This window comes from Antrostomus carolinensis, unplaced genomic scaffold (genome assembly GCF_000700745.2).
Source record: "Antrostomus carolinensis isolate BGI_N321 unplaced genomic scaffold, ASM70074v2 scaffold27157, whole genome shotgun sequence".
Lineage (NCBI taxonomy): Eukaryota > Metazoa > Chordata > Aves > Caprimulgiformes > Caprimulgidae > Antrostomus > Antrostomus carolinensis.
Window position 1 is genome coordinate 33871 of NW_010326426.1, and position 9363 is coordinate 43233.

The window sequence follows — 9363 nt, forward strand, 5'->3', positions numbered from 1 at the left end:
GAAACAGCAGATGCTAATCAGGAAATGCCTACACAGCTCTCCCTATTACCTGCTTCACTGCAAATGCTACCCCCTGTGTTCCCCACTAAGTTTAACTTCCTTGTAAAGCTCAATTACCATAAACACTACTTCTTAGGCAATACTCATTTTTTGCTATAAACAAAAGCTCTTTGTCATTCCATGCTCCTCTGTACTAGAGATGGTTGTCTGCCTGTAAACACTATTTGTGTGTTCTCACAAACAATATCTATTAGGACACTGAAACAAGATTCCTTCAAATCATATCCCACCTCTGAATCAAACCTGGGTCTTTCCTCCTCTCTCTGGCATGTACAGTAGTGCTCCTGACAGCGCGCAGCACATGAAGCTGTAGGTATTTACCAAGTCAAAAAAATTGATGTCAACACAATTACTTGGCTGCTCCTGGATGCAGATTGCTAGACTGGACAAACTGGCATGTAGTTATGAAAAGCATAGCAATAGTCTGCCTTTTTTTTTTTGGGGGGGGGGAGGGGGATATGAGGAAGAGTGAAACCTGAATACTGTACTCTGCCCAAAAGTACCACAGATGTCCTACTCTGGATGTCTGGGTAGTGTAACAGCTTTGGATAGCTTTGCATTCACCCAGTATCTTAGGATCCCAGTTTTGCCTGGGATGAAGTCTCAGTAAAAAGGTCACTTAAATATGTTACATTAAGCAGGTTAATAGTTCCAACGATGTAGAGAGTATTCATGAATGAAAATTAGGCACCTGACAATGACTATGCTGAACTGCAACTGCCATTTCCTCTGAGGAAAGAATCTCTCAGAAAGAGACTTCTGAAATGAGCACCTTCCCTTCCCTGGGGCTCTGGTAGAAACTGAATATTTCTAAGTTAAGAGTGACGTCTAAAGTCTTGCCTCAGACACCATCTCAGCTGGCTGAAAAGTTGTAAACACCTATATTTTCTCCAGTAAAGGATCTGTGACACCTAAAATGCTGTTTCTGCAAGTACCTAGGCCAAATCTAGATCTGTATATCTAAGGCTCAACCCAGTAAGAACTCTCAGAAAACAACTAACATGCTAACAGCACCAACTTAAAAAAAAAAAAAAATACAGCCCGACCTTGTTCAAATCCGTTGCTGGAAGGAAAGGCAGTACAAGGCATTTTATCAGAGAAACTCAATGGTGAGGGCACTCCCCTAGGCTACCTGCCTATCTGTATCCAACCTGAAGGAATCCAAATATGCACCTGTCTGACAGGAATCATTTAGATCATCCCTGCAAGAATGACTTTTTGGGTTTTGATCCCAGGACAGTCTTTATATTTTGTATTAGGATGTGAATGAATAAACTTCAAAACCAGACATGATTGAAAACAAGAACTTGCACTCAGGATTTCTCTTCGAAGTTCAGTGTCCAGATTTAACCTGTAGTCTTACATGAAAGGTGGTTTTCTCCTGTCAAAGAAACATTTGAAAAATAAAGACTACACCTGCTGCCAATTTCCAAAACCCCAGGAGTGGGTTTTGGCTATAAACTGCAATCTGATGCAGCTTCCTGTGTCCTAGAGAAGTGATGTATTAAATTGCACCTTGCTGAGAATTTTCCCTTGGATATTTTTGCAAGCTTTCCTTCAAGCTTTTGCTTGATGTAAGTCCTATTTCGAAATGTTTTAATTCTCCCAGTTGCTGTAGCTTAATAAGTATCAGAACACACAGGTTGTGGGTTCAACCTTTTGGAATCAAAATGTTCTGTCATTGCAGAGTTTTCAGTTTTGGGATCCCCACCAGTGTTGCCAAAACTCATCATTGTAGTATTACACTATAATAGTGAAGCCTTAGCTCATGGAGTCATGTGGTAGAATCTACTTTCATCTAAAAACAAAACACAAATGAAATAATAAAGAAAAAAGAGTCATTATCCACCTCTCAAACTTCAGAGTACCTGAAGGAAGGAACTCAGGTTACCTGTGTTGTCAACATGGAGATACAGGTATTCTAGGAAAACAATTCAGATGACAACTGAGATGAATTTCCTACCAAGTAACATCTTCTTGTCAACCAGAGGCTGAAGACTGACATGATTTATGGTTCAACTTGATGATCTTAAAGGTGTTTCCAACCTAAATGATTCTGTGATTCTTAATGATTCTATGATGCAGCTAGGCCTCCATGCTAATTGATAAAATGGCAAAATAACAAAAGGCTATTGTGCAAAATCAAAGTACAGCAAAATTTACTGTCCTGCAAGTCATTGAGTAAATGAAAATATTTGAATGAGTTATCAGTGTAACTTACAGTTGTTAGGTGTTCACAATTTAGCCTGTTCAATTTAGCTAGCTTTAATGAAGTTGCATATATTAATCTGTAGACATGGTCTTTCACTTAAAATAGTCCCTAGAAAATATGGAGTTTTTCTGCTACAACTCTCAGAAAGAATAAATAATTATGCAGCTATGGACAAGACACCTTTGCTGCAAACCACAGAGTTGAAAAGTAAAACCTATCATGACAACACAGCTAGCCATATAGCTTCTAGATATTATTTCGAAATTACATGAACATCTCCAATTTTAAACTACAGCTCTGTTCAGTAAGGCAATCAATAATGAACAAAAAGTAACCTTCTACCACACACCATGAGGGAGAGCGTAAGACCATGGCTCTACTGCGATCATCAAAACAGGCTGATTGAAGGACAAGGGCTCCTGCAAATATTGCCTACCTTCTACTCCTGACCGCTCAAGCCTCTATAAATTTGGTTTTTATACTGAAACATAGGAAAGGAGAGTATCGTTCTAGTCACAGCTCACAAAAGTGGTACAGCTAGCAGTCAGCCTCTTGAATTGTAGCCAGCAGCAAATAAAGAGGCAGTGGATTCCTCTGGGGATGGGCACAATGGAACTCGTTCATCACACCAGGCAGCAAAAGTGTGTCTGCAGGCTGAACTAGTTACAACTTCTCCTTGGTGCCAAGCAGAAAACACAATTGCAAGACAAACTCAAAGAGACTGCCAGGCAAGGAACAGACAGTCTAACAGAACACAGTAAAAAACCCCCAGATTATCGATCCTTTTCAGAACTCAAGACCCACTGAAAATAATCCGTGTTTAATACTATTTAATATTTGTACTTAGAAGTCCAGGTCATGAAACAGATCCTCAGTGCTTTGGAAGTACAGACCCAGTGGGGTCTGCCTGATGTGAACACCTTTCAATCCAAATAGAGCTTGATACTGGGTATAAAGACATCCAAAACATCCAAGCAACGATTTCAGCATGCTAGTAGCTGGTTATCAAACATTTTTTGTAGGAATGATGACAAAGGATTTTTAAGAGGAGACTGAACAAAGGACAATGCTAACTCTGTCGAGGCTTATGGGAGACTTCTGCGAAGTGAGAAAAGCAGCATAGAGTCAACACAAAGGTATTTTTGGGGTTAGAGGCTAGCAATACAGGAATCAAAAGAAGGAAGTGACATTTTAATAGTGGATAGAAAGGTTGGAAATGACTCACAAAGACGCTTTAAATTGAAGACAAGCAATCTGTGTTTAATGAGAAGAAGGCACTCAAAAGAGAAGAAAAATACAGTTAAAATAATGAAGCTGGGAAATGAACTTTGTGGCAGACTTCTGAAGAGAGATCGTGGGGGTGGCACTGTATTTCTCAGTGCAGGAGGGGAGGACGCTGGAGTAATTGAGGTGTGAAATTATGAGATCCCAGAATACAGCTGCAGTGCTGTATAAGAGCAAAAGGCCATATCACAGTCACATTTATGCAGCAAGACCCGTAAGAGCTGGAGGCTTCACCTACACATGAGAAATAGAAAACAGCTAAATTGCTATTTCTCTGACTTGCTGCACATTTAATTAGGTGAGTTGGACTACCTTCTTACAGTAAACCTATTTGAGAAATGATGTTGTAAGAGAATAAAAAAAGAGTTACTCAGGATTTCCCATCCATAGCACCAAATTTTTCCAACACTTATGCTGGCAAAAAAGCTACAGTTCAGAATGATCATGTTCAAGAGTTCCTCTTCAAATAGCAGAAAACCCAGCAACACATGATTAGGTACTTTATGGATTAAAGAGATATTGGTATTACATTCCGTTTATGTTCAGAAGACATTAGCTGATCTGGGCCTCAAAGCCCCCCAATACAAACATAATTTTTACACATAAAAACAAGAACAAGCAAAGTTGGCAGAATTTTCTATGTGCAAACTGGCTAAGTAAGACACCAAGGAACAGGAAGCTTTAGCTGCAATACTACAAATCTTGCAGTGACTTGAGTAACAAAAATTCAAAAGAAAAAGCAGTAATAGTAGAACCTGCCAATCCTACAGATGTGCCATGAAAGCAGCAAATGCTCAGAAGTCCATTCACATCCTATCCACAGCCTTCAGACAGAAAATTTCCTTAATAGACTACAACAGTGAGAGAACACCAATATTGGCTCTTCAGAGCTAGTGCTATTTCTGCCTGTTAGTTTCGTAACACATGGCCTTTAAAAAACAAAACAAAACAAAACCGACAAAAAAACCCCACAGGATTTGATATAACGCAGATATAAAACCAGGGATGATTCTTGCTGGTTAAAGAATCACTGAGAGTGCAGTATGGAGGTCAGTGTGTAAAAGCAAAACTTTACTCATAAATCCTTTCTCTCATTTTTTACCTTTTAAAAGATCTGAAGATGTGACTATCAATGCTCGTAAAGAAACAAAACACAACTTTTGACTAAATTTAGGCAAAAGTAAATGTAAATCAATGCTCTTGCAAATATTAGCACTTACTTAACTGGGATTCTAATTAGCAGGGCTATGACCTTTAATATTAATATTGTAGCAATTAATTTATTCATTACATTCATGAGCACCTAAAATAAGGTCATGAATAAAAGCCTCAGAGCATACATAAAGACAAACTAACAAAAAATAGCTTGGACAGATTTCTGTGCATTTAAGATCGTATCGATCGCAGTCTGAATTTGGCTTTATTTTCTGTGCAGAATGAAACAGAACATAAAACAACTTGGATTACAAAAACTTCCTTGTTTCATAACAGAAAGGTTGCTTTGTTTATAACTAGCAGCTATGGTCATATTAAACCATAATTGATTAAAGGCAATAATATTTTGTATGGAAGGCAACATACATACTGATCACTTCCATAAACTTACTTAGATTAAACAATGATAAAAGCTTATTTTAAATAATAACTTCAAGAATGATCCCAAATTACTACTTATGTACACTAGCCGGATTTCTTGTATATCTCTCTCCCCAGCCACATAGAAGTTAGTATTATACCACAAGCCGTGCTCTGGTATTTATGTTCTTTTGATGGATACCTCCAATTCAGAGCCATCAACTCAGTGGGACATGGCTGAAATAGAACAAAGTTTCCTTGATATAAGCATTTCTGATATATGTTATTTAAGGTTCTACAGTTTGACTCCAAAAGTGAACTAATGTTTTTTGAAATTAAGCTCATCGTGCAGATCTGAATCATTGCTCTTACCTTAGGAGTGAGTCAATCAAGGTTGTTAAGTTAAAAAACAAATGAAAGAAGGTTTGGGAGAGCACCCTGGAAAAGGTTACTAATATTTAAAACTGTCTTTAAAGCATTTATGTGCCAAAACTACAATACTTAGAAGTTTAAGAGAAGAACTGCTAAAAAAGTGTTGTCTCATCTGAATAAAAGAAGGAACATTAATTTTAGAAATATCAGCGATAAGCCAAATATGTAACTATGGGTTTGGAATGGCCTGCAGCCCACCAACAATCATCATGCATTATAGCATGAGGTCAGGTATAATATCTTCCTTTATCCCCACAGATACATAAAGGCGCGTGAGGTTATCGTTCTGCTTCAGTCCCATTCTGAACTTTCAAAGGAATGTGTATTTTTTGGCTTGAGTACATCCTTGGCTTTAAAGGAAATGCAGCCAGAATCCTTGTATCAGTTAAATGAGATATTCTTTCCCCAAGAACACAACCTCTTCTCCACCTAATCCTCAGCACCTAGCTTCCTTTAAGATTTAAATTTGCAGTAAGAACCTGCTTTAAGGCTTCAGCTTAAACACCAACTATAACTTCTTGCTGTATCAACACAGAAAGATATCTTTTATCTCCTGTCCAGCATCTGTGATTAAAGAAATCCAGTATCAATAAGAAAGGCACACACTGCAAGGCATGACTAAGAGAAATCTCATGCATTGCAGGGAATATTTTCTTCTGCTACTGTTTTGGAGAAGAACGTGAGTAAACCAGCTTATCTTTCCTGGTCAGTTCTACTCAGAACAGCCATAGTTCATCAGTTTGTAGACAGCACCAGCTTCTCAGAAAGAAAAGGTCAGTACCAATGAAAAAATGGGACAGCACTAAATTAAGAGACTGAAAGGAAGGATTTAACAACATAGCTACAGAAACAAACCATGGTGGGCTGGGGAAGAAAGTCTCATCCAGTTGCCCATCAATCCACCATTCTGTCCCTGGATGAATAATGCAGGAGAAATACAGAGTACTCTCAGATATAGACCGAACCTTTACAAATGAAGTGGAATTTTTGTACACAGTTTTATCCAGACACTTGCAGTCATTACTGTAGACAACCTTCTGTATCCAAATGCCTCAAAAGAAACAAAAAGGATGACTTTTTCTTACCATTTATCACTAATGAAATCTCTGCTCCTCTGTAATACACTGAAATGCTGGATAAAGAAAACTGATTCCAGTTTTTGCCACTTCATGACTGGTATATTAGCATCAATTAGCTACTATTGTGCAATGTCAGGTGGGACGGTATATTTTCATATATATGTTGTTGTTATGTAGTATTTGCAGACTTCCTTGAGTATGATAGTATGGCATGTCCATAACTATCTACAAATGCAAAAGCAAACAAACATATTTCAGAGGTATTTTGTAAGGTATACTTCAGACTCTTTCAGTTCTACATGTTCCTTCCAAAAGATGTGTGAATTTATGAAAGTTTTAAATGGGTGTCATTTACAAGCTGAGAAGCTAGAAAAAGTTGCAGGAACACTCAAGTTATAAGAAGTGGCCTACTTTAGTGTACCCTTTTTTATTTCTTTCTTCTTTACAGTTGTGAGCTTGTTTTTCTGCTTGCAGCCTCTTTCGTGACCTCTATGCATGAATTATACTGTCTAAAGAAGCAACTATTATAAAAGAAAAGGACTGGAATGAATAAAAGTCAGTTAGGGTAGATCAGTTATATGAACTTATTGCTAATGTTTCTATCTCATTCTTTTTCTGTTTTATATTGGGTGTTCATAAGAAGAACATGAGAGGTAAGCCCAGCGGAATCTCAGTTTGAGGAGAGGAATAGCAAGGCAAAACCATTCTGTAATGAATGCAGTCAGTTCTCTGAGGAAATGCATTAGCTAAGTCTTCTCTTAGTGTCATGACTCAAATAAGCTGCAGTCGACCACTGAAGGCTGGGAAGCAAAGGGAAGAGAGACCATTTTCAGATGTTTGTTACTTAACTGTTGCTATACAATAAATACATATTTTAGGAGAAAAACAACAATTCTTAGCTTCTTCACTTTGCATCTTCTTGCCTAACCCTTCTACTTGTTCTTCAGCTGTGGAAGCATTGCTGTAAGTATTCAACAGATTATCCCTATTTCTTTCCAAAGCAGCTTTCCACCTGCAAAGACAAAGGGCCCTAAATCCATTCAGTGTTTTTCTTTCTTCTCTCCTTTTCCAATGAGAAGGTAGAAAATCATGGATGTCAAATCTGAAAGATGGCCAAAACCTGGCAGGCTCATGGGCACTTAACTATTCTGTACTGTTTTCTGCTATGTGTTTTCATTCTTTCATAGAGATGGATGTCTACAGCACTGCTTCACTTAAACATAAAAAGTCAATGCACATATGACAGGACATCCAACTGAATGCTGCCCACCATATACTGTCTGTCCAGAAAAATGTAACACAAGAGTAAAGTTGCATGTACTGAAACGATGCCATTCATGAATTTAAACAAAAATCCTAAATTTCTTGCTAATATTTTGAAAAGCAAGTGCAAAAAATATTTATATATATATCTCATGCAAGTAGTAATTTTCACTTACAAGTCTCTTTTCACTTAATATATTTCAGTTAATCCAGTGATCTAAAAATATTTTTCTGTTATTTAATTTTTACAGCATCTACATAACTGTTACTTCAAGTATCCATTATCAGAAGAACCTTAAAGTACAGGGATTCACACCCAAACATTCAAAAGCTGAATAGTGAATCAATACCAAACACAAAAGAAAATCTATTCTGTCTCATGTTTCAACTAAACAATTAATGGAAAATAAAATGTCAGCCACTAAAAGCTATTTTTGGAATGGAATCACACTGTTAACCAGTCAGAAGTCTGAAAGGAAACAAGTTAGACACTTTTGCATATATTTTATGTTTTAAAAGCAGAAAATTAATGTATCTCATTAAATAGGAGATGATTACATGCAACTCCTAACACACACTCAGCAGTGATGCTTGTTATGGATAGGTAACAGCAGGATGATTACAGATACATCCTGATGCTCAGATAAAATTCCTCTTTTAGCAACAAGCTTAAAAAGGTTGATTATGAACAATGTGAATATATAGATGGCTGGCAAAACCCATAAAGGTATAAAAATCTGAGTGGTAGCAAAGGATTAAAACTTTTTATTGCCTGACTGTTACAATATGCATTGCAGAACCGAAAAAAAATGTTTGTAGATAGTTTTACCAAATAGTATTAATAACAACAATAAACAAAGCAAGATTTTCACCCACAGCTGCTGGCAACTGAGTGATAATCAATGCCACTACTTGCTCAAGGTGTTAGAAATCTGACAATTTCCCATAAAATCAGTTAGCCCCTTGCTCTCAAGCCTCTACTTAAATCATTGCCTATTACAGCATATTCCTACAGCTGTCCTGTGGAAAGTCAAAGCTTAATATTGCATGGATAACAACTTATTGATCCTAGAGCAGCTTCAATCTATTAATTAACAATCCAGATGAATAATAAGATGCACAAATATCCAACTTTTAACCCTTCTAATCTGCAGCTGAGGAATGCAGACTGCAAAAGAAAAAAAAAAACACTTTTTTTTTTTTTTGCATCTACAGTACTACGATGGGAGGATTAATTCCTCTATATTCTTCTATATCCCTATATCCTATATGGTGTAATGCATTCTGCATTATGCCATAGCACGCACACAATAGTTTTTGCAGAGACTCAGCTGTGGTGGATATGTTTCCAAGAAAGCAATGAGCTTTTACTCAGGATTATGGTTGCTTTTACTGCTGCTTGGAAGTGAATTTGCATCACTTATGTTCCTGAGAAGTGGAGGATCTTCCTCTTTGTCA